Source organism: Dasypus novemcinctus, chromosome 4 (assembly GCF_030445035.2).
Source record: "Dasypus novemcinctus isolate mDasNov1 chromosome 4, mDasNov1.1.hap2, whole genome shotgun sequence".
Classification (NCBI taxonomy): Eukaryota; Metazoa; Chordata; class Mammalia; order Cingulata; family Dasypodidae; genus Dasypus; species Dasypus novemcinctus.
Window position 1 is genome coordinate 31,400,210 of NC_080676.1, and position 26,523 is coordinate 31,426,732.

Consider the following 26,523-nt stretch of genomic DNA (forward strand, 5'->3'; position numbering starts at 1 on the left):
CTATAAATCAATTAGAATCTCCCAAGGGTCACGTTCTTTATGGGATCCTTAAAACCAGCCTAGCACTTAACTGTGGTCTAGGATTAATCAGAAGCACACCAACAGTCTTATTTGTCAAACTGAGAGTAACAGCAGGTGTAAACTTCACTCAGATCTTCAGAATTTTAAGCCAAGACTCTCCATTCCTTTTTTTTTTTTATTTCTTCCCCCCTCTCCGCCCCCCGCCGAGTTGTCTGCTCTGTGTCCATTTGCTGCGTGTTCTTCTGTGGCTGATTCCATCCTTGTCAGCGGCACCGGAAATCTGTGTTTCTTTTTGTTGTGTCATCTTGTTGTCTCAGCTGTCCGTGTGTGCAGCGCCATTCTTGAGCAGGCTGCACTTTCTTTTGCGCTGGGCAACTCTCCTTATGGGGTGCACTCCTTGTGCGTGGGGCTACCTTATGCGGGGGACACCCCTGCGTGGCACAGCAATCCCTGCACATGGGCCAGCTCCACATGAGTCAAGGAGGCCCGGGGTTTGAACCGGGGACCTCCCATGTGGTAGGTGGATGCCCTATCCATTGGGCCAAGTCTGCTTCCCTCTCCGTTACTTTTGGCAGAAGTTCAAGTTAGATGGGTTTAAGGAAAAAAAAAAAAAAAAGAAATAGGGTAAAATTTATTACCTCCAGGAAAATATGCTTGATTTAGGGATGCCTAGATCCAAGTCTCAAATGATGTCAAGGCTCTATCTCTCCCCCCCTCCCCCAATTCTGCTTCTCTTTGTATGTGTGTTGGTCTGAGTCTTTTAAGTGGACCCCAGAATATTATATTCTTAAATCGAAATATTGTGAACATTTGATTAGATTAAATCATTAAGGGCCTTTGATTAAATTGCCCAGGGTGGATCTTAATCCTCTTACTGAAGTCCTTTATAAATGGAAAAAAGAAAGCTCAGACCAGACAAAAGTAGCAGAAAAAGAGAGAAGTCTCTAGAAGTTGAAATTAATGAACCCAGGAGAGAGAAAAGCCACAGACAGAAGAGCCCAAAGCTGAAGCAATTGAGGCCCAGAGAAGAAGGGAGAGATGAGTGGACACTACCATGTGCCTGATCACCCACAGCTGAGCTCAGGCAGACAGTGAGCTTGGAGAAGAAGGAAAAGACAGGGACTAGCAGAGCACCCATGGTGCCTTGCCACATAGTAGGAGTCCAGGATCACAAAGAGCTGACCTTTGGTGAAATGGCTTCTCTGATGATACCTTGATTTGGACATTTTCACAGCTTCAGAACTGTAAGCTTTTAACCTAACAAATTCCCATTGTGAAACTAACCCATTTCTGGTATATTGTATTGCCAGCCGTTAGCAAAAAAAAAAAAAAAAGCATACTACCTTTATTCTTCTCCATTGCAAACATCTTCCTCTTTGGTGCCACAGAAGATGTTTACAGTTTATGAAAAGAGATCCTCTTTTTCCTAGTAGCCACAGGGAAGTGTTTTTTTGACCATTTTGTAACACATGCACATCTTTGAACCAAGAACTGTAGCCAAGAAGGAAGAACTCTGATTGGCCAACCTAAGTCTTATGCTCATATGCTCACTCCTGTGAAGGAGAGTGAGTAGATACAGTGGATCTCATGGCTTGGGAGAGAGGTCGCTCCCCAGGAGAAAGGGATGCTGGATAGGTAAAAGTAACAGGTCCAAAACCTGTGTCATAAGACCATTACACTCCAACTTGTAACTGAATTGCTGACCCAGCTATAGTGTATGTTGGTTAAAATGGAAAGGGTTTGGTTTTTTCCTTTGTTTCATTATATACATGAGGATATACATTTTGGTATGTTGTGGTCTTATTTTCATTTGTCCCAAGATATTTCCTAATTTTCTTTGTGATTTCTTCTTTGACCCATTGGTTTCTTTTTTAGAGTGTGTTGTGTAATATCCACAAATTTGTGAATTTTCCACTTCTCCCTCTATCATTGATTTCTATATCTATTCCATTGTGGTGGGAGAAGATACTTTGTATGATTTTAATATTTTTAAATGTATTTAGACTTGTTTTATGACCTAAAATATGGTGTATCCTGGAGAATGATCCTGCATTTGAGACAAATGTATATTATGCTGTTATTGAATGAAATATTCTATATATGTCTGTTAGGTCTAGTTGGTTTATAGTATTGTTCAAGTCCTCTATTTCCTTATTAATCTTCCATGTAGCTGTTCTACCCATTATTGAAAGTGGTGTATTAAAGTCTTCTACTATTATTGTAGTGCTGTCTATTTTTCCCTTCACATCTGTCAATGTTTGCTTCATATATTTGGTGGCTCTATTGTTCGGTCCATATATGTTTATAATCATTATATCTTCTTGATGAATTGAACTTTTTATCAATATAAAGTGCCCATCTTTGTCCCCTTTAACACATTTTGACTTAAAATATGTTTTATCTGATACTACTACCCCTACTCTCTTTTGATTACTATTTGCATATTTTTTACATCTTTTCACTTTTGACCTATTTGTGTCTTTGAACCTCAAAACTGGAAGAACTAGATAAAGAAGAGCAAACTAAACCCAAAGTGAGCAAAAGAAAGTAAATAAAGATTAGAGTGGAAATAAATGAAATAGAGAATAAAAAAGAACGTGAGGGAGAATCAACAGAACCAAAAGTTGGTTCTTTGAAAAGATCACTGTAAGTGACAAATCTTTATCTAGACTAACAAAAAAAAAAAGAGGACACACATGGCTAAAATCAGAAATAAAGAGATGACCATTGCTACTGACACCACTGAAATAAAAAGGACTATAAAAAGATACTATGAACAACTGTACACCACCAAATTAGATAACCTAGGTGACATGGATAAATTCCTAGAAACACAAACTGCTTACACTGTCTAAAGAAGAAACAGAAGATCCCAACAAACAATTGACTAGTAAAGAAAAACCTCCACAAAGAAAATCCCAGAACCCAATGGCTTCAGAGGGGAATTTCACCAAACATTAATACCAGTACTGCTCAAACTCTTGCAGAAAATTGGAGAGGAGAAAATATTCCCAAATTCATCTCTGAGGCCAATATTACCCTTTATCAAAGCCAGATAAAGATACAATAAGAAAAGAAGATTGCAACCCATATCTCTTCTGAATATAGAGGCAAAAATCCTCAACAAAATACAAGTAAACTGAATCCAACAACACATTAAAAGAAATATAGGGAAACGGACTTGGCCCAGTGGTTAGGGCATCCGTCTACCCCATGGGAGGTCCGCGGTTCAAACCCTGGGCCTCCTTGACCCGTGTGGAGCTGGCCCATGCGCAGTACTGATGAGCGCAAGGAGTGCCGTGCCACGCAAGGGTGTCCCCTGCGTAGGAGAGCCCCACGCACAAGGAGTGCACCCGTGAGGAGAGCCACCCAGCGTGAAAAGAAAGTGCAGCCTGCCCAGGAATGGCACCGCCCACACTTCCCGTGCGGCTGACGACAACAGAAGCGGACAAAGAAACAAGACGCAGCAAAAAGACACAGAAAACAGACAACCGGGGAAAAACGGACTTTGGCCCAGTGGTTAGGGCGTCCGTCTACCACATGGGAGGTCCGCGGTTCAAGCCCCGGGCCTCCTTGACCCGTGTGGAGCTGGCCATGCGCAGTGCTGATGCGCGCAAGGAGTGCCGTGCCACGCAAGGGTGTCCCCCGTGTGAGAGCCCCACGCGCAAGGAGTGTGCCCGTGAGGAAAGCCGCCCAGCGTGAAAAGAAAGAGCAGCCTGCCCAGGAATGGCGCTACCCACACTTCCCGTGCCGCTGACGACAACAGAAGCGGACAAAGAAACAAGACGCAGCAAATAGACACCAAGAACAGACAACCAGGGGAGGGGGGGAAATTAAATAAATAAATAAATCTTTAAAAAAAAAATAAAAAAAAAAAGAAAACAGACAACCGGAGGAGAGGGGGAGTTAAATAAATAAATAAATCTTAAAAAAAAAAAAAAAGAAATATATACTGTGATCAAGTGGGATTTATCCCAGGTATGCAAGGTTAGTTCAACATAAGGAAATCAATTAATTTAATATACCACATTAACAGAATGAAGGAAAAAATCACATGATCTTCTCAGTTGATGCAGAAAAAGCATTTGACAAAATCTAGCACCCCTGCTGGATAAAAACACTTAGAAAACTAAGAATAGAAGGAACTTCCTCAACATATTAAAGGACATATATGAAAAAAGCTGCAGCTGATATCATGCTTAAGTGGGGAAAGATTGATAGTTTTCCCTCAAAGATCAAGAAGATGACAAGTTAAATAACAGTGGAGATGTTCTATCCAGAGCAATGAGGCAAGAAAAAGATATAAAAGGCACTGACATTGGAAAGGAAGATGTCTAACTTTCCCTCTTTGCAGATGGCATAATCCTATTTATAGAAAACCCTGAAAAATCCACAACAAAGCTCCTAGAGCTATTAAATGAGTTAAGCAAAGTGGTAGGGTACAAGAGCAATACCGTGAAATCAGCAAAGTTTTTATACACTCACAATGAACAATTGAAAAAGGAAATTAAGAAAAAAAAATCCATTTACATTAGCAACTAAAAGAATCAAATATCTGGGAATCTAACCAAGGATGAAAGGACTTGTACACAGAAACCTATAAAGCATACCTACGAGAAATCAAAGACCTAAATAAATGGGAGAACATTCATGTTCATGGATTGAAAGACTAAATGTTGTTAAGATGTTAATTTTACCTAAAGTAATGTACAGATTCAATACGATCCCAGTCAAAATTGCAACAACCTTTTTTAAAGAAATAGAAATACCATTCATCAAATTTATACAGAAGGGGTTGGTCACCTAATAGCCAAAAGCCATCTTGAAAAGAACAAAGTTGGAGGACTGACACTTCTCAATCTTACAACTTGTTACAAAGCCACAATAATCAAAACAGTATGATATTGACACAAGAACAGACATAAAGATCTGTGGAATTGAGAGCTCAAATATCAACCCTCACATCACGGCCAACCAATTTTTGACAAGGGAGCAAAGACCATTCAATTGGGAAAGAATAGTCTCTTAAACAAATGGTTATAAGAAAACTAATCTCCATTTGCAAAGGTATGAAGGTGGACCCCTACATCACACCATATACAAAAATCAACTCAAAATTGATCAAAGACCAAAATAAAAGAGCCAAAACTAAAAGAAAACATAGGGAAACATCTTCAGGACATTTTGTTAGGCAATGGTTTCTTAGACTTTACACCCAAAGCACAAGCAACAAAAGAAAAAATAGATAAGTGCGGCCTCATCAAAATTAAAAACTTTTGCACCTCAGATAACTTTATCGTGAAAGTAAAATGGGAGCCTCTACAATGGGAGAGAATATTCGGAAATCACATATATGATAAGGATTTAATATCCAGGAAATATAAAGAAATCCTTCACTTCAACAACAAAAGACAAAACAGCCCAATTTAAAAATGTACAAGAGACTTAAATAGACATTTCTCCATTGAAGATATACAAATGGCCAAAGAGCACATGAAAAGATTAGGGAAATGCAACTCAAAACCACATTAAACCCTCACTAGAATAGTCATTATTAAAAAATTACAAGTGTTGGATAGATGATATGGAAAATAGGAACAATCATTCATTTATGGTGGGAATGTAAAATGGTGCAGCCACTATGAAAGACAGTTTGATAGTTCTTCAGAAAGTTAAGTTTAGAATTACCATATGTTGTGAAGCGGACTTGGCCCAATGGATAGGGCATCTGCCTACCACATGGGAGGTCTGCGGTTCAAACCCCGGGCCTCCTTGACCCGTGTGGAGCTGGCCCATGTGCAGTGCTGATGCGCGCAAGTAGTGCCATGCCACGCAGGGGTGTCCCCCACATAGGGGAGCCCCATGCGCAAGGAGTGCACCCTGTAAGGAGAGCCACCCAGCGCGAAAGAAAGTGCAGCCTGCCCAAGAATGGTTCCACACACACGGAGAGCTGACACAAGATGACACAACAAAAAGAAAACACAGATTCCTGGTGCTGCTGATAAGGATGGAAGTGGTCACAGAAGAATACACAGTGAATGGACACAGATAGCAGACAACTGAGGGGGGGGAGAGAAGGGGAGAGAAATAAATAAATAAATAAATAAATCTTAAAAAAAAAAAAAAGAATTATCGTATGTAGCAGTTTTATATTATTGATGAATTCCAAAAAGAAATATTGGATTATGTTTATAAACTGATCTTTTCCTCTGGGCATATAAGATTATATTGGATTATACGTTTCCTTGATTAAGTAAACAAGTAAACTTCTTGTGCCAGTTGGTGGGTGGAGACTCACAGATAAGAAGGCATGGCAAAGGATGGAGTTAAGGGTTTTGATGTTGCAGTTTTGATGTTGGAGTTTGATGCTGAAGCCTTAAGCTGGAGCCCCAGGAAGTAAGCACACAAAGAAAAGAGAAGCAAGCCCCAATAACGGAGGAACCCAGGAAGCCTGAACTCTCACAGACATCAGCAGCCATCTTGTTCCAACATATGAAAATAGACTTTGGTGAGGGAAGTAACTTTTGCTTCATGGCCTGGTATCTGTAAGCTCCTACCCCAAATAAATACCCTTTATAAAAACCAACCAATTTTTGGTATTTTGCATCAGCACCCCTTTGGCTGACTAATAATACCATATGACCCAGCAATCCTACTTCTAGATATATACCTAAAATTTTGAAAGCAAGGACTTGCACAGACATTTACACACCTATGTTCATAGCAGCATTATTCAGTATTGCTAAAATATGGAAGCAACCCAAGTATTCATCAGCTGATGAATGGATAAACAAAATGTGGTATATACATACAATGGAATATTATTCAGTCCTAAAAGGAATGAAGTTCTGATATATGTGACAACATGGATGAATCCTGAAAATACATATTGAGTGAAATAAGTAAGCCAGACATAAAGGGACAAATTTCGTATAACTTTCACTGATATGAAATAATTAGAATAAGCAAACTCATAGAGTCAGAATCTAGAATATAGGTACAAGGTAGGGTTAGGGAATAGTGAGCTAAGGTTTAAAAGGTAGAGAGTTTCTATTTTGGATGATGGAAAAGTTTTATAATAGATGATGGTGATGATAGCATAACATTTGGAATGTAATTAACAGCACTGAATAATATATTTGAATGTGGTTAAAGGACCTTATAGTTTTTATATTTGTTACTAGAATAAAATTACAAAAAAAAAAAAAAACAAAACTATGGAACTGCACAATACAGTGACCCCTAAGTTAAACCATGAACTATAGTTAATAGTACAGTTATAAAAATGTGCTTTCATTAATTGTAACAAATGTACTGCATCAAAGCAAGGTGTTAATAATAGGATGGCATGTGGGAATACTATATTTTATTGCATGATCATTCTGTAAACCCACAACTTCTCTAATTAAAAACAAACATATAAAAACAAAACAAAACAAAAACAAACCACCACACAAAATACTGACACAGGGATCAGCAAATTCAAGGGCCTGAGACTGGAATAAATTTGATCTGTTCAAGGAACAACAGAATGAGCAAGGAGTTAGCAGGATTAGGCCATTTCACAAAGGCTTGTGGGGTATTGTTTCAAATGCTATAAAGTGGTAGAGTAAGATGAAAAAACAGGTTAACAATTGGATTTGGCAAGATGGAGGCTGTTAGTGTACTTAACAAGAGCCATTTAAATGGTGCTGTGAGGACAAAAGCCCATTTGAAGTAGGTTGTGAAAAACTGTGGAAGGTGAGGAAGTAGAAAGTTAAAAAGAACTTTTTTTTTTTGCAGTTTGCAGTTTTCTGTAAAGGTGAGTTGTGAAATGTACTAGTAGACAGAAGGTTTGTGGTATCTAACTAGAGATTATTTTATGCTTGAGATGCTAATGGAAGTGATCCTTAAGAATGGGGAAATGGGTGATACAGGAGAGAAAATAATGAAAGGAATAATTGGTTGGACATGAATTAGAAATTCTTTAAGGGAAAGCAGAAATAAATAAACCAATATTAAAAAATTTTTTAAGTCTGTTTAGGAGACATTCTCTTAACCTACTTTCACTTGACTTGTCAGATTAATTGACTGTATATGATCTCTCTGTTAAAAATGTTGACTGACATCCATGGGAAGCTGAACCTTCACAGAAGATAACTGCTCTCTTTTACATACTCGTCTGGTATGTCAGCTTTACCAGGGCTGGGATTTTTATTTGTTTTATTTAATGTTGTATCCTAAGTTCTTTAGAACAGTGCCTGATATTTACTGAATGAGTGAGTGAGGAAAAATTTGTAAAAATCTAGGATTCTGCTTGCACATTACTTTAGGTCCTTGTTTTGCTTTAGAGAATCTGAAAATGGACAGTGAGATCAGTGGTTCTAACTTTAGCATGTATCAAAAACATCTGGAGGGCTGGGCCAGGACTTGGAGTTTTTGGTTCAGTAAGTCTGGGGTGGGCCCTGAAAATGTGCATTGCTAATGAGTTCCCAGGTGATAATGGTGCTGCAGGTCAAGGGCTCTCACTTTGAGAACTTGAACTCCATTATCAGGCCCACTGTCAGTCTCAAAAATGCTGGCTATGGGAATTCCTATTGTACTTAAAATTAGATCAGATATGAGAGACAGTGTTAAGAAAAAAGACACATAGATGATTATTGGACCATTCTTTTGTTGTTACAAGCAATGGAACAGTCTCTAGCTTATTTAAGCAGAAAAGGAATTTATTAGAAGGCACTTGTATAGATCATAAATTTACTTGGGTGGGGAAGTGGGAAGTTGAATGCCAGTTTCCCATGTATGAGGTCCTGAGTTCAATTTCTGCTGTCACCTTTTAATTAAATACATAAATTTACTGGGAAGGCTGTAGAACCAGGCTTGAAAACTTTGTGGGAATAGAGGGAAGCCACCTAAAATATCACTACTAAATTAGTCCAATGAGGACACTGCTTTTGCAGCTTATATCATCAGCATTGGGTGCTAGAAACTACTACTACCATTGTTTCTTCTGGAAACTGGCTGAAGTTTCACTGCCTGAAAGCTTCCTACCCCGCCTCCTCACCCCCCCATCCCTGCAACTTTTCATCCTTAGATCTAGATTCAGAGTCTAGAGAAGGTGATCTAATCAACCAGCCTTGGTCATGTTCAGCATCTTAACTGGCAAGAGAAACTGGGGAAATGTTAATATCTGGACTCTTCCATTTCTATAGCAGAAGGTGGACCCTCCCACCAACCAATATTAAAATGATGAGGATATACCCAAATGTGGTATATTTCCACTGAAGTTGACCTTTGAGCCTTTGACCTCGAGTGAAAGGAGGAATGATAATGCTTTTGGCAGAAATGTGGATGGTGACATGGGGAGCCATTTTGGGAAGCAATGTATATTCTTTTATATGTTTCAATTATGGTTATTTAAGTATAGTACAAGAAACCTGGACAGTTCCAGTCACATTGTCAGAAACCAAAAGACTGGTATGCCTAACTCATTGTCACCTTACTGGCAATAATAGTGCAGGCCTATGTAAGTCTAAGTAAATTCCAGGTCTTGGTAACTGGCCTTATTCTGGCCCTATTACTTTTTTAATGGAACAAACATAGTCAGGTGAACAAGCAGGAAGCAAAGGAGCAATATATTTTGTTTGTTTTTTTTTAGTATTGTAAATAGCCTTCTCTCTTCTAGACTACATAAGGACAACTATTGCTAATAATCTCAAAATAAATTGTGAGTGTCCTGAAGAACCTACCAGAACAGAGAATCATGTCAAACATGATCCAAGTCATATATACAAGGAAATTAGTTTGATGTAAAGTGTTAGAAGAGGATATCACAGACCTATTTGGAATATACAACATAAGGAAAGTAATATGTAACTAAAAGTTCCTGTTATACAGATTATTTTGAATACACTAGCAGCTTTTGCATTCAAGACAAATACTATTATTGGAAAATTCCCCTCTGTTGAAATACATTTCCACATTTCAATTTCACCATCAAAAAGAATATAACTGACGTGCCCCCAAAATTGTATTAAAATGACCACAAACAACATACTTACCTGTAACAGGATTGGTTTTCATCTGGGACATACAATTCCAGTTGTTTACAGCCAGCATTTGTTCTAAATAGTTGGCATCTGTGCCTTGCTGGTTGTTAATGCTTTTATTATCACCCCCACTAGAGTATGTACTTATTTTTTAAATAGCAAAAAGTGTATATAAATTAATGTACCAGGAACAAAGCTCATCAACTTATTTACTATGATGTGGTTCTTATCATTGTCATTCTTTCACTTCCCTTCCCTCTCCCTTTTTTCCTTTTGTAGGTTATCATAAAGGTGATTTTGTCATCACCTTCATCAGAGTCATGAATTCAGAAGGATGTTGTTGAGATTTTTGATAGGCGTTTTAGAAGAGATGTCTGGGGAGTCTTGGATCCACTGGATGACATTTTAGGAAATTGAGCAGGAATAAATAAATATCAGCAGTTTTAGCAGCACTATTAAAAATTGTTTGTTGGTGTTAAGTTTTCATGAAGCAAGAATAAATATTGATCATTAAGTTATATCACTATAACACAAGGAGCATTTGTAAAGCACTATAGGTGAAAAATGATATGATCCCTATGATCCCAGAACTGACAGGGTTGACCTGAAAGTTATTTCATAATTGCATTTATTGGTAGTGAATTACAAAGGTACATGTGTTTCTTTAATAAAGAACTTAATCTGGTAAGAGAGAATGGGTTTCAGTTTTATGAGTCTATTTTAAAAAATTGTGAAAGGAGCCATGTTCTTTTTTTTTTTTTTCCCCCAGTAAAGGCCACTCAGAGTATGACATGGATGCCATCCCTGGGCAAAACAAACACAGTTTTGGTGTAGTGTGGGGTAAAATGTAAAAAGGCTAACAGTAGCATTTTTTAGCACATTCTATGCCTCTACTTTCTTTTATGCACTGTGCATGTGGCAACTCATTTCATCTTTATAACAAACCTAGAGGGTGCTATATTAATATGTGCATTTTTATATATGAAGAGCCTGAGGCAAGGAAAGGTAAAGCAGCTTTTTCAAGAATATGCTACTCATAAATGACCAAGCTGGGTTTCTACTGCAGGCAGTTTGATTCCAGAGTCTATAGGCTAATAAAGCTTAATGTCATATTGTGATTATATTTAGTAAGGCATGTTTACTCCTTATCTTCCTATGACCTACAATATATTTTTGGGATCCAGATTATTGTACAGAAAACCCCCACTGACCTACCTGAGGAAAATAAGAACCCCTTAAATCCCAACTTTTGTCCCAGGATACTGCTTCCCAGGATATTGTTTCACACGTGCTCAGTCTTTTCTCTCTAGCCTTCTCAGCCTGCTCTGCTGCTACCACAAACTCTTCGGAAAAATTGCTGCTATGCCAGGCATAATGATTTTCTGGATACAACCACCTTAATACCTCTACTCTGTGATTCCTCAAAGCTCATTTGAAATCAACCAGTGACTTTAAACAGTCCTACTTGCATACCCAGTTTACAATGCCGGTGTCTGAATCTGAAGCATTTAAGGTTTATGTCATTTTGCTCTGTCCAGAACTTGACCAAGAACAAAGCAACATTCACCAAAAATGTCCTTCCCAGAACCAAGAGACAACATAGAGGCCAATTCTAATTACTACCCTAAAAGACAGAATATACTTATAACACTTAAAATAGCAGTTTTAATTTTTAGAGTCTTTAATATCCCGTCTCTATGTATTTGCATTGTAAGAACTGTTTTACAGGTATTTTTCCCCTCCAGTACTCTGAAATACTACAAAGCAGGAACTTATATGCTCACTTTTGTGTCCACATTATCTAGCACTTAATAGATATTTAGTAAATGTTTGCTATATTAACAGGTGATTGGATAAACAGGCCACGAAAACGAACAACTCTTCAGTACAATGAGTTCTGTTCAGGATTTGTCCGATTTAAGATAATGCTGAAACATTCAAATATACATCTGCTTTAAGTAATTAGAGGTTCGAGGCCAAAAATTGGATTAGAAGGCAGAGCTACAGATCCAGATGCTCAGATCCCCAGTGAAGAATTTGAAGCTGTGATTCAAGAGAAGTCTTAAAGAGAAAAGCCCTGAAGGATAGAGATGTAAAGACTGAGCCTTGAAAACACATACTAAGTATGGGAGAAGAACTTAATGCAGCAAAGAAACTAGTAAAGTAGTATTCAGAGAGGTTTGAAGCAATTGAAAAAGCATCCATATATCAGTAGCTGAGAAGGAAGTGAGTTTCATAAAGAGACCAGTAAAAACAAACAAAACATATGAGGGACATAAAAGAGAGATCAACAGAAGGAGAGGTGGATGAATTTGGCAAAAAAAAAGGAGGAGGAGAAGGAGGAGGAGGAGGAGAAGGGGAAGAGGAGGGAGGAAGAAGTTTTTATCAGAGACTTTTAAAAGTACATTTTTAGTGCAGTGATTTATGTTTTTCGTATATCTGATTTATTCATATTGATTTCATTGTTTTTTAAAACAAAAATCTATGTAGCCTTTCATCATTTTTATAAGCTATACTGGAGAAAGTTGTTAATTAGAAATCATTTGGGTTGATCCCAAGTTCATTGGAATCTTTTTAGAAATTCATCCCCAGTAATACTGTGTAGAGTACATTCTTTAATAGGCTATTGGGTTTGTTTTCCAGTTCAGAGATACATCCAATTAAAATCACTTAATATACCAATAAATCTAATGTAAAGGTTAGTATTTGCTGAACTAGTCTGTGCTAGAGGGACATGGATCTGGCTCTGGGTCTATTCTATATCGGTCTGTGTAGACCCTAATAAGAAATGTGCTAGGTCACCACACCACACTTTACATTATACTGCTGCTGATAATCTGTTCCTACTGGGTGCTGATGGTAGAAGAAGGAAATGCAAACATATTACCTTAGTGAAACATACATAAAATTCAGTTGAGAGTAGGTCACCTTTTAGTTCTCAGTCTGTTTTGACACTGCTGCTAACTTACCTCTCCTTCCCAGGAATAGGACTTTGGTTTCTCACTATATTTTGAAGATCCAGAGTTGATTTGCAGAGTACTTTGAAGATAAGCACTGTCTAACAGTGCTGCATAATACACTTGGGAGGCCCCTCCTTGATATCCCCTTCTCCATAATAATGAATTTTGTTTGGAGTAGTAGTAAGCTATAAATTGCATGGTTTAGATAATCATAAATATGTGATCAGCTGTCCTCTTTGAATAAAAACTGTTCCCCCTTGATGTTTTAAAATTTTGTTCATCTTCGTAGTAATGTAATTGTATTTTATGCCAGCTTTTTATTAAAAAAGAAAAGAAATTAAGGGAAAAACCCACTTAAATCCATCAATGACTACGTTCAAGGCTGTAATGGTGCTTTCTTTCAGATCTTTGCAGAATTAATTTTACTTCCTAAGATTTGGGTGGATTTTAAACTCTTCCTATGAATCTAATTTCAGGAGCTTAGTTTGAGCTTACATCAAAAAATTAAGATTTAAGATCTTCTATAAATAACTGAAATTTCTGATTTCTTGTAACTAATCATTTGTTCCTCTCAATGGTTAGTCTTCTAACTACAGACCAATCATTTGGTCAATTCTTTAGACATCTTATAAATTGGATTGCAGGAAAGCACCCTAGGAACTAAAAGACTAGTTTTAAAGCAAAGAAAAGTAGCTTTCCCAATCATGAGGAAATATAGGAAACTCTTTACTATATGTTTATATATCAGGACTAGCCATAAACAATTTATCTTAAAAACCCCTGTCCTTTCTTTCTTCTTTGTTTTCCTTCTGCCAACACATTATTAGTTATCAGTGCCCACAAGCTCTCTATATTCTCTCTTCCACTCGAATTTAGGATTGAAAAAGGATCTCCTATCAACCATTAGTAATTTAATGTGAATCATCCCAAAGGTATTTATTTTTTAAGCATTTTCCTAATTTATTTGCTCATTCAGTAAATATTTATTGAGCTTTCTAATAGAACTACTTTCTGTGAGAAATATAAGATAAATTGTATATGAAGAATATCTTTTAAAGTATCATGCAGTATATGTAATTAACTATGACCTAAGGTTATTGGAAAGTTATAAATGCCATGAGAACTACAGGTTTTCTGAAGTTTAGGGAGAGGAAAGGATCAGCTCAGGCTAGGACTGAGGTTTTATGGGAAGTGGTATTCCAGAGGTAGTTTACTGAAAAAAAGTAATCTGGAATCAGCCTTGCCTGAGTTTAAATCCCAACCATCATTTGCTGAATAATCTTGGGCAAGTTACTCAACAAGCTCTCTGAGACTCAGTTTCCTCATCTGTGAAATAAAAATAATAGTAGCTGCTCATGGATTTCTCATGGGTATTAAATGAATTATGACATGCAAAGCACTGAGAACACTCCACAGAGTTTAAGGTCTTATTCCTTAGAGTAGGCCTTGAGAGATAAGTAGGATTTAGTAACTTGAAAATAAGTCAAAATGAAATAAATTTCAGAAGGAGCAGAGTTTTAAATGTAAAAAAATTAAATCAAATAGTATGAGAAGAAATCTGGGTAATTTTTATTTATAATTTCAGATTAGGGAAGGTCCCCCTAGGTATGACATCAGACCCAGAAGCTGTAAATGAAAGGGTTGATAAATTTAACCACATTAAAAAAAAAAAAAAAACCTGCAAAAAAACCCCATAAGGAATACTAAATATTTGTAGAATTGAATAAAGTTGTCCATCAATGATAAACTTAAGTCTTAACTAACTGCTTATGTGATTACTTTTAAAATTTTTAAATTATGACTTTGAATAATGCTGAAATTGGCAAAATTGGGAAAATGACCTATTCAGTGTCATTATTTTTTTTTTTTTAATATTAGTTTTCTTCAGAATCCTCATTCTTTTTCCATTCACTTTGGTATAACATCTAATACCTTCTGAAATCCTTCCCTCTCCAGTGTGAATCCTTCATTTTGCCATTAGAAAAATGTGCTACTTTTAGTCACTCCTCTTACCATCCCAATCATTCATTTACTTAGTGGTATGTGCCAGGTAGTGTTCTAGACAGTAGGAATTTGGCAATAAACAGAACAAAATCCCTATACCCATGAACTTACATTCTAAAGGTAGAAGATATAATAAATAAACAAGTAAATACATAGTCTGTTAGATGATGTTAAGGGCTCCAGAGAGAAATAGAGTGAAGGGGGAAAGGAATGTTAAGGCATAAGGAGACTGCAATTTAATATGTGTAATCAAGGGACTCCTCACTAAGATGGTGACATTTGAGCAAACATATGAAGGAAAAAAAAGCTCAAAAGATGGCTTTGGGGAAAAGTGTTCCATGTAGAGGGATCATCATAGGCAAAGTCCCAGAGGCAGAAACAGCTTGATAAGTTTGAAGAAGAGCAAGGAGACCACTGTAGCTTGAGTGGAGTGAGCAAGGGCTAGATGAGTAGATTAGATGGGGGTAGGGAGGACAGGGCAGATCAAGTCTGGTCTTTTGGGCCATTATATAGACTTCAAATATTATTATACTTTGAAATGGGAACTATTGGAAAATGCTGAGCTGAGGAGTGACAGGATCTAATTTATCTACCTTATGATTTATGTGACTATCTGGATAATAGACTATAGGAGAGAAACAGTGGAAGTAGGAGGACATCCTACCACTGAAACCAAGTGATAGCAATGGGGTATGAAAAGTGGTCAGATTCTGGGTACATTGTGAAGAAAGAGCCAGTGGGGATTTCTAATGGACTGGATGAGAGGTATGAAAGAAAGAAGAGAGTCAAGGATGACTCCAGGATCTTTGGCTCAAGAAGCAATTAGCATGAAGTTATTGAATACTGAGATAGGGATGAGATTTGCTGGGATAGTATCAGGAACTTTAGTTTTGGACCTGTTAAGTCTAAAATGGGCAATTGAAAGTAGGCACTTGGAAGCTCAGTGGAAAGATGAGGGCTGGAAATAAAAGTTTGGAACTCAGCACATAGATAATATTTAAAGCTATTAGATTGTGTAGCAGTTTGGTATTTATGAATTCCAAAAAGAAATATTGGGTTATGTTTGTAAACTGGTCTCTTTGAATATTAGATTGTATTGGATTCAGAGATTTCACTTTTATTTGATTAAATAATGATTAAGACTTTGATTGGGCCACATCAGTAGTCCCCTGTAGGGACTCAGAGATAAATACACAGCATAGGAATTAGTTGAAGTTTAATACTAGAGCCCCAGGAAGTAAATACACAGAGAAGCAGATACATGAGGAAAGGAGAGAAGGCTTCATTAGATACAGCAGAGACCCCAGGATGAGAGACGAGCCTAGAGAGCCTGTCTACAGCTAACGTTGTGGAAAGACCAGAGCAGCTGAACCCAGAGAGAAATGAGTACTGGGAGACAGACAAGACTTATCTCGGCCTGTGACTGAGCTTGGAAGAAGCTTGGGACCACAGAGCCTTGGAAGGAGGAGGAACACTGAAACTTTGCAGACATTGATAGCCAGCTTGCTCCAATAAGTGGCAACAGACCTTGGTGAGGGCAAAGACCTTAGGCTTTGTGGCCTGGTAACTGTAAGCTTCTACCGCAAATATTAATAAATACCCATTATAAAAACCAGCAGATCTGTGTTATTTTGTATCAGCACCCCTTTGGCTGACTAATACAGATTGGATGGGGACCATCTAAGGAGTAAGTGTAATTGAGGAAGAGTTATGTAAACTAAGTGAGCCCTGGAGTGCCCCATTTTAAGGCAGAAGAGATGAAAAAGCTTCAGAGGCTAAGGAACAGCCAGTGCCAGACAGGTAGGAGGAAAAGTAGGAGCATTTGTTGTCTCAGAGAGTATCCCTCTGCAAGTGACTCTGATTATTAAGAAACTCTTTGATTAGTCAATGCTAATATTTATTTCTACAGTGTTTTATCAGTTGCCAAGATGATCTTTACTCCTGGTTGCATGGGTGGTATTGATCTTGGATGACTCTTGAATGGTAAGGCAAATAAACTGGATAGTTTTCCCACAATGTTTCCTCCATAGGTGTCTTCAATATTTGGTTTTCCTTTTTGGAATGGTTCATCTACTACTGTAAGCTTACAAATGGAAAGGTGAAGTAAGACACATTTATCCAGAAGTTAAATAAATAGGTGACTACAAATTACCCATATCACTTATAGATGCATTGTGGGTGGTTTTTTTTGGGATGCAAATCAATTTTCCTCATCATCTCAAATGTTTAGAAATCCCAGTTCTACTGGATATTACAATTATAACAGTCTTCTTTCATTAGTTGCAACTAATGTACCACACTAATGCAAGAAGTTAATAATAGGGGTGGTATATGGGAACTGTGTATTTTATGCATGGTTTTTCTGCAAACATACAACTTATCTAATAAAAAAATAACTCACTGCAGGGCCAGAAGATAATGCAGTTGTAGTGAAAATAATTTGTCAAATATCATTTGAAATCCTAAGGGGGATTTTCCAGCAGATGTGTTTTGTTAATGCTGGTGCTGACTGGATTCATCAGAAGATGCAAACTGCATTTCTAAACTTGTCATTATTTATATGCTTCTGCTGCATTCACTAATTACATACCCTGAGTTCTCGCCAACACCTTCCACCTGGGACCCATTTCCAGACAAAGCTTTCTTGTGGCACACAGCTGAGCCAGGTCCAGGCCCTTCTGTTTCATGTCAGAGTAAATATTTTAGCTCTTAATTTTTCTTTTGTCCAAGTGAATTTGTTGTTTCCCTTGTTGGTTTACTTTTTTCTTTAGCAAAAATCAGTTTACCAGTCTACTGTTATTTGGACTGGCTAATTAAACCTCCTGAGCTGGGAGGGTGGGAGGCGCCCTTCAACCTGCCCTACACAAGACTCAGGTGCCAGTTTTAGTCATTAGTACAGATAAACAATGTTAGTTACCACTCAGCCAGTCTGACCCTAGTGATTTTGCCTTTTCATTGCTTGCCCTTGTGAAAGTATATCCCCTACAGGGTTTATTCCGTTTTGAACAGTAAAGAGCGTCCAGAATTCTCAGGCTTTGGAGAATCCTACACTGTGCATGCATGTGGCCTGCATGTTCCTAAAAACAATACTACTGTTAACTTTGTGGATGCTAACAAGAGAAGTGGCTGTATCATATATGGCATATGGCCTCATAAGACACTCTGGTATTAGCTATCTCTGCTATTTTATCACAGTTTCATGCAAAGTGAATAAGCAGTTATGGAAGCTTTGCTAGCACTGCCATTCCTTTGAGTGGGACCACTGTAATCAGCTGCAAAAATCAAATATTTCAGAGTTAACTGCATTAGACTATGGTCTACATCAAAATCAAACATTTTTCACTTTTGTGGTTGTTGTGCAACTACAAAAGAATATGATAGGAAATACCTATCATATTCTGTGATGACTTAAAGTCATATGTACCCCAGAAAAACTTGTTCCTAAACTCCATCCATTCCTGTGGGCGTGAACCCATTTTAAGTAGGACCTTTTCATGAGGCCACTACAGTTAAGGTGTGGCCCACCTCAATCAGTATGGATTTTAATTTTATTACTGGGGTCCTTTATAAGCAGAATGAAATTCAGACGGACAGACATTGAGAAGGCAACAGTAAGCAAGAAACTGAACAGCAGAGAACCCAGAAGAGAAGGGAGAGACCAGGAGAGGCCACCATGTACACTGCCATGTGACAAGCTAAGGACCAAGGATTCCTGGCAGTCAGCCCCAGAACACCAGTCCTCAGAAAGAAAGCATTGCCTTGATGACACCTCAATTTGGATATTCTTTTAGCCTCAAAACTGTGAACAAATAAATTCCCATTGTTTAACATAACCCATTTCATGTTATTTGCTTGAGCAGCCTAGGAAACTACTAACAGATATTCCTAAGGACTTCCAATCTTGTGGATGAAGCAGACATGTAAACAAATAATTCAACTACAGTGCTATAAATTGTCTCTAAGATTTCTAAATTAGGCAAGTGGACAGGTGATGATGCCCTAACAAAGATATAGAACCTTGAAGTCATATGAAGGGGAGAGAGGGAGGAGGTGTTAATTTGGTTTAGGGTGCTGGCTGGACATCCAAGTTGAAGTGTCTTATGGGCAGTTCTAAATAGGGCTTTGAAGATAGGTGAGGAACTGCTTCTTGAGGGAAAATAGTACTTCATGTCCCTATCATAGGGCGAGCCAGAAAACCTATAGGGTTTGATAGAAGAGAAGGATAAATAAAACATTGGGAGTGGAGGTCACCATGGTAAGACACCAGGTTAGGGAACAGTAAGTTTGTCCAGCATCTTCATGTAATTTTCAATTTTATCTAGAGTGTGTCCTGATTATAACAATATGGCAGTTGTTAAAAAACTTCTGAGATTTTAACCAATGAATAGAGGAGCACATGTGCATGGGTTGCATATTCATTTGGAGAATATTCAGCTTCCTAGTTTCTTTTTTTTTTTAGCTTTTTTATTGTATTTTTGAAGATAAATAGATCACAAAAAATGTTACATTATTTCTAGTTTCTTAAAAGATGATATTTAGAATGATGTCTGAACCAAACACAATTCACTCTTTCCTTCCTATTTATGCTTATCTTGCCAAATCATGAAAGAGCCAATTTAAAATATTTCAGCTAGTGTTTCTGACTGGAAATTTATGGGTTTATGGACTATTTCATTATTTTAAAAGTAGAACTGTGAATAGAGGTGATTCATAGCTTCGGTTTTGGTACATGGCACTTTAGAAAGAGAGGGAGGTGAGAGCATATCTCCAGTATTCTCAAGGACAATGGTGAAAATCTCTCCCAAATGATCCCAAGTTATTTTGAAGAACATTTTTAAAGCAACATTATGATGAAATGTGAAGAGGGAAGAGAATGTCTCAGAATACAATAAACAGCAAATTGTCAGAATTTTAAGGAGTTTGAGGGAGATTATGAAGCAGTGTCACATTTTCTTTTTTGGACTAATTATGGAATCTGAGCATCTTGACTCAAATGATTATGCTGATTGGCTCTTAAGTAGCATTTCCATTTCTTCACGAAGTTTCCTATTCTCTAAAGTCCTTCAAGGTTCCAGTACATAGCTGAATGAACTACCTACATTTCAGTTCTTTATTGAAGAGCTCTTGTATTCCATCTTCATAAGTAAATGCCAGCCTCAGAAGTAAGTGTATGTTATTCTGATCATGTACAGTTTTACTAAGCCCAGAATTGTCATGGGATGTTTGAAAACAGAAATTTTAATTCCTCTTCTGTGTCCCATTCTATCCTTAGCACAAAGGTGCCAGCATAATTTTTATAAGAGAGGATGGGACATATAGCTTGGCATTATTTAATTCAGCTGTCAATCTTAAAAGAAACTCAGCAGATTATAAACCAAATTAAATTTGCATGCACATTGCATATCTTAGTTTCGTTATAGATTAAGTGCTAGCAACCCTGTTCTGTGCTTTATCGTGCCAGAAGGGGCATCTTTATAGAAGAATGCTCCATAGCAGATCACAAATACAGGATTTGCATTTAAACACAAAAGACCATGACGAGTCAATTGTAAGAAGAACTCTCTTCATTTTACAAATAAATTGACTCTAAACAAGAATTTTTCAAATAGAAATCTTCAAATAGATTTTGTTTATTCAACAATAATAATTTCAAATGGTTTTCATATCTTCTGTCATCTTTCAATTGCCCATAAAAGATAGAATAGATACAATTTTTATAAATGGAACACTAGTATTATTTGAGTTTTTATTTGGATTTAAGACACTGTTTTGTAAAATGTCAAACTATACTTGATGAGGAAAATTTAATTAGTTTAGGATTAGATTTAATTAGCATTTTAATGAACTAGCATCATATCTCTTAAAAATAAATTTTGTTGGGTTTCAGGATTGTGAATATTTTTTCTTGTAGTGTAAATATTTATTACACACTGTGTAATTACTGTACAACTGATATAAAATTTAAATACAGTAATAGTATTTCTTAAAAAATGTACCTTAAGAGTCAGTTGACTTCTTTTGTTGGTATGGAAAGAAAAGTTTCATGCTCTACAACCTCCAGGCAATTGATCAGAGTTCTCTCACTCACGTTTCTCATTTACCTGGAATTCTTCCATAAGTAAGTTTATATATTCCTGACTCACAGTCAGAGATACCCTTTTTAGTGGCTTGTGATAAAAATCTGGGATAACTTCAAGGAAAAAATTATCTATTTCTTTTCCTATTAAAGTGATGAATCAGTCAATCCTCCTTGGGCACTTTCCAAAACCTACCCTGTGGTAGTCAGAATTACAAGACAGCCCCCAAGAATTCAGCCCCCTAGTGTACATATCCTGTATAATTCCCTCCCCTTGAGTATGTGAGGGACCTCTGAATATGATGGGCTGGTGGCTCCCTTGATTAGGTTATGTCATACAAACAAGGTAATGAGATAGTCCCTCTTGTGATGACATTTTGTGTAAATCTAAGCATTCCTATTGCTGGCTTCTTCCTCTATGTCATGAGAGGATCATGTGGTTAGGATCTCCAATAAAGGCAGTCTCTAGTAGCTGAGAGTGGTCCCCTGCCGAGAGACAGTAAGAAAACCTCTGTCCTATAATTCCAGAGGGCGGAGTTCTGCCAACAATGTGAATGAGCTTCTAAGAAGACACTGAGCTCCAAATGAGAACTGCAGTGTGACTGACACCTTGATGGCAACCCAGACTTCTAACCTATGAAAGTTATGAGCCAATAAATTTGTAGTGTTTTAATCTGCCAAATTTGTGGTAATTTGTTATGCAACAGTGGGAAATGAATACACCCCCTATTGTTGTATCTAACCACTCAGCAGCCCCAGCTGGCCTCCCTTTTTTGGCCTCTCCTTTTAACCTTTCCTCACATTTCTGTAGTGTTGTCAATTTCTGGGTCCAGGCTGGAGTTTTTATGCTTTTTTGTCGTGAAAGAGAAAGAAGATAGCCAGAGGAGTGTAGGCTTTAAGCTAGCAATCTTCTTTTTAAAGCTTGCGCTCCTCTGGCTTCCTCCCTCTTTGTTTTTCCCTTCTCCCCCAGAAAAGCCTTCATCATGGGCAACTGTTAATACCAGTCACTAAGAAGACAAGAAAGCTTCCTCCATCCATTCTTCCTTCCTTCCTTTCCTCCCTTTCTTTTTGCCTGCCTACCAGCCTCAAACATTTATTGGGCAACAACTTGCCTGTAGAGATAAAGAAAGCACAGTCTTTTCCTTTGAGGAGCTCAGTGTTTAATGGTGGAGACAAATTACCACATGGTAATTGCTGTGCTCTTGGACAAGCAGTTAAAAGGTGGGAGAGAGAAGAAGATAATTATGCTGGAATCCCTTTCTCTGTTGTCACATACCCACTCTCTCATTCTCTCATAAACACTCATCAGCCTCCTATATAAATAAAATTCTTGCTTTCAATAGAGGTTGATACTCTGTTTAAATCACTAGATTGCAGTTGGCAGAAATGATGAGATTCTTTTATAGTAGTTTGTGAATCATCACATAGAAGGAAAGGAAGTAGTAGAGGATGCCAATTTGACTTTTAGGTCTGCATCCCCCTAAGTTTGAGCCAGGCTATTGAAGATTTCTTTTGTGTTTTATTTTCCAAGTGTGGCATTTGTTTGTCCTAATAGTCAGTTGGATATAATTTCAGAAACATCATCCTGAATAGCAGCACCATTAAAAGTGGCAGGAGTACAAAACAACCATTTGTCACTAATGCCTGCAGCAGTTTTTGTGGCTGATGCTTCCAGAATTTATAATTAGAATATTTTACACCTGTACCATGTCTCACATCTAGAAATGGCCATGTTAAATAGGATGTTGATAATCTGCTCTTTTAACAGTTAGATTCTCTAGATGGCTGCAGCACACCTGGGCAATAAATCAGAGACAAAATTAGAAGAATTTGATGAAAATAAGTTGCTTCCATCAAAAGGAATTTGTTTAGATTTTCAGGTAAAAAATAGGGTCCTATCAAAATCCATGGGTCACATTTGAGGAAAAGCAAGCCCAGAACTAAAGCAATCATTCTTCTTTAAACCCCAAACATAATATATATGTTTAAAATATATATTAAAACATCTATAGAAGAGAGCTTAATCTTGGCTAATTTAGAAATTAGCTTTCCTGACTGTTGCATAAATTTTCACACAAAGGTCCTCAATTCATTTCATTTCTCAAAGGAGAAATTTTAGATCATTTGGTTATCCAAGATTTAACTGCAGAGCATCTGCTACTGATGTTGCAATCCTTTTCATTCTTCTTCTCCAATTGACATAAGTTGGATAAATGTGGTCATGCAGTACTTTGCACTTATACACTAGAACAGAGGGAAGAGAGAGGCAGCCTCTGCCTGAAAGATACAGTCCAGATTAAGGATTACCATCCAACTGGTCATTGTAAACCATCATAAAAAGGATGAAAGGAATGAAAGGAAACTCATCACAGACTCCCAGCTGGAGTGCTTAGTTTCTAATTTACAAGATTATTACTCTTGTCAGATTTAGTTTTCCAAAGGAATGAATGTGGCTGTCTAATTTATCTCTCAGTAGAGATTATTGAGGTCTCAGGAGAGGTCAGAGTAATCTGAAGTATAGGTGCTTATTATTTTGCTATAAATAACAGATTTTTTAATATATAATTGACATGTGATAAAATTCATCCTTTTCAATTGTACAGTTTATTGGTTTGTAGTATATTCAGAGTTTTGCAATACTCACCATTATTTAATTTTAAAACATTTTTATCAATGCTTGATTGGGGCCTTCTGGGAAGATGGCAGACTAGAAAGACATGGAACTCTTCTCTCCCAGAAAAATAGCTAGAGGACAGGCAAAAACAGCCTAGAAAAAAGTCTTCTAGGGTTTAGGACACCAGGGGAACACTGGACATTGCCCAGAAGAGAGGAGAAAAGGAAAGGAATTGTGATAGCAAAACTGTGAATTAAAAACTACAGCTGCAACTGCCGGCATCCTCCCCCACCCTCATAGACACTTTTGAATTCTCAGGTTTCAGGGCCAGTGGCTGCAGACAAAGGGGGCCCCAGGGATCCACCTCCCCAGGAAAGGAGAGAGAGGGGCACAGCCTAAGGCTGACTCAGTTTTTGACCCACAAATTTGATCTGCTGTTTCCCACTAGCCCTTCCAGCCTGGGGTGTTTAGCTTGGGAGCCAACAAGTGTCTAAAGAAATCCAACCCTCTCAATCTTCCTTTCTATTGACTGGGACTGGTTATTGAGGACACAGAGGAGAGAGTGGAATTATTTTCTACCTTAGAAAAGGGAGGGGACTGCCAGCAAAGGCTGGAGATCCCCCTCTGAGAAAGTTTGAATTATGAGGCTTTTAGCCTCCTAGTAGGAGCCTCTATCACGCTAGTATGGTCCATGTTTCAGCAAACCCACTCCAGCCAGGCATTGAACTGAGAGGGCTGACAAAGCATGATCAACTGGTGGGCAAAGGAAATTCATGTGAGGAAAGTAAAAGTAAAAGGAATACAGGCTTTTTTTTTGGCCTTTACAGCCTTCTTCCCCAAGGCCCTAGGAAGTGGGTCTACAACCCCTTACTGGGTCCAGGACCCAGATTTGAGCATCTAACAGGCAAAATTGTCAAGACCCAGAACAGCCTGAACCAAGAACTAAAGATCATCAATAACACACAGCCTCCTGCCATGAGAGAAAAACTGAGCATCTGAGTAATATCACCAGTCTAATCAGATGCCTAGACATCAGCAAAGAATTACAAGCGATACTAAGAAAATGGAAGAAATGTCCAGGAGAAGTAATATATCAAAGCCCTAGAAGAGACACAGGATTTGAGACAACTAATCAACATCAATGAGATGGACAGAAATTTCCAAAAAATTCATGAGTTGAAAGGCAATATGGCTAAAGAGATAAAGGACATCAAGAAGACACTGAATGAGCACAAAGAAGAATTTGAAAATCTGGATAGAAAAATTACCACTCGTGGAATGAAAGACAAAATATGTGAGATTGAGATCACATTAGGGGCATACAACAGCACACTTTAAATGATAGAACAAAGAATAAGTGATTCAGAAGACAGAATAGCTGAAATAGTGGAGGGAAAAGAACAGAGAGAGAAAAGAATGGAAAAAATTGAGCAAGTCTTCAGGGAGCTGAATGATAAAATGAAATGCAACAATATTCATGTCATGTGAATTCCAGAAGAAGAGAAGGGAAAAGGCACAGAAAGAGTATTTGAGAAAATAATAGCTGAAAATTTCCCAGTTCTCATAAAAGTGAACTTACATGTCCAAGAAGATCAGTATACCCCAATCCAAATAAATGCAAATAGACCTACTCCAAGACACGATGCTCAGAATGTCAAACATCAAAGATAGGGAGAAAATTCTAAGAATAGCAAGGGAGAAGCAAATGATTGCATACAGGGGATACTCAGTAAGACTTAGTGCTGATTTCTTTTCAGAAAGCATGAAGGTAAGAAGACAGTGATATGATATACAATTAGGATACTGAAAGAGAAAAACTACCAGCCGAGAATTCTTTATCCAGCAAAATTGTCCTTCAAATATGTAGGTAAGTTTAAAATATTTGCAAAAAAATAGAAACTAAGAAAGTTCATAAAAAGGAATCCACTGTTGCAGGAAATATTAAAGGAAGCCTTAGAGGAGAGAGAGGCTTGAAGGAGAGTGTAGGAGAAAGAATAGCAGAAAGGATAACCCAAAAGAGTACAAAGACAGATGAAAATAAGATATGACATATGAAAATCAAAGAAGAAAATGACGAAAGTAAAAAATGCATTTACAGTAATATCACTGAATGTGAATGGATTAAATTTACCAATCAAAAGATATAGGGTGACAGAAGGGATTAAAAAACTAGCAACATGAGCTATCCATCTGCTGCCTATAAGAGACTCACCTTAGACCCAGGGATATAAATCGGCTGAAAGTGAAAAGTTAGAAAAAGTGAAAGGTTGGAAAAAGGTACTCCACGTAAACAGTAACTGAAAAAGAGCAGGGATAGCTATATTAATATCAGACAAAATGGTTTTAAATGCAGAAAAGTTATAAAAGATACAGGAGGCCATTATATATTAATAAAAGGGACAATCCACCAGGAAGATGTAACAGTCATAAATATCTAAACACCTAACCACAATGCCCCAAAATACATAAGACAAACTATGGCAAAACTGAAGGGAGAAATAGACAACTCTACAAAAATCAATGGAGACTTCAATACACCACTCACATCATTAGATAGGAAAACTATACAGAAGATCAACAAAGAAACAGAAAACTTGAATAATATGACAAATGAGCTAGACCGAACAGACATATGCAGACATATGCAGAATGTATATGTCACCCAAACTCAGTAGGTTATACATTCTTCTCAAGTGCTTATGGATAGACTACATGTTAGGTCACAATACAGGTCTCAATAAATATAAAAAGATTGAAATTATACAAAACACCTTCTCAGCTCATAGTGGATGAAACTGGAAATCAATAATAGATGAGAAA

General features: G+C 37.5%; 1 protein-coding gene across 1 annotated transcript in view; it reads left to right on the forward strand.

Annotated features, from left to right (window-relative positions):
• PPM1L (protein phosphatase, Mg2+/Mn2+ dependent 1L) overlaps nt 1-26,523 on the forward strand; it is a 337,101-nt gene that overhangs the window by 247,514 nt on the left and 63,064 nt on the right. The window lies entirely within an intron of this gene.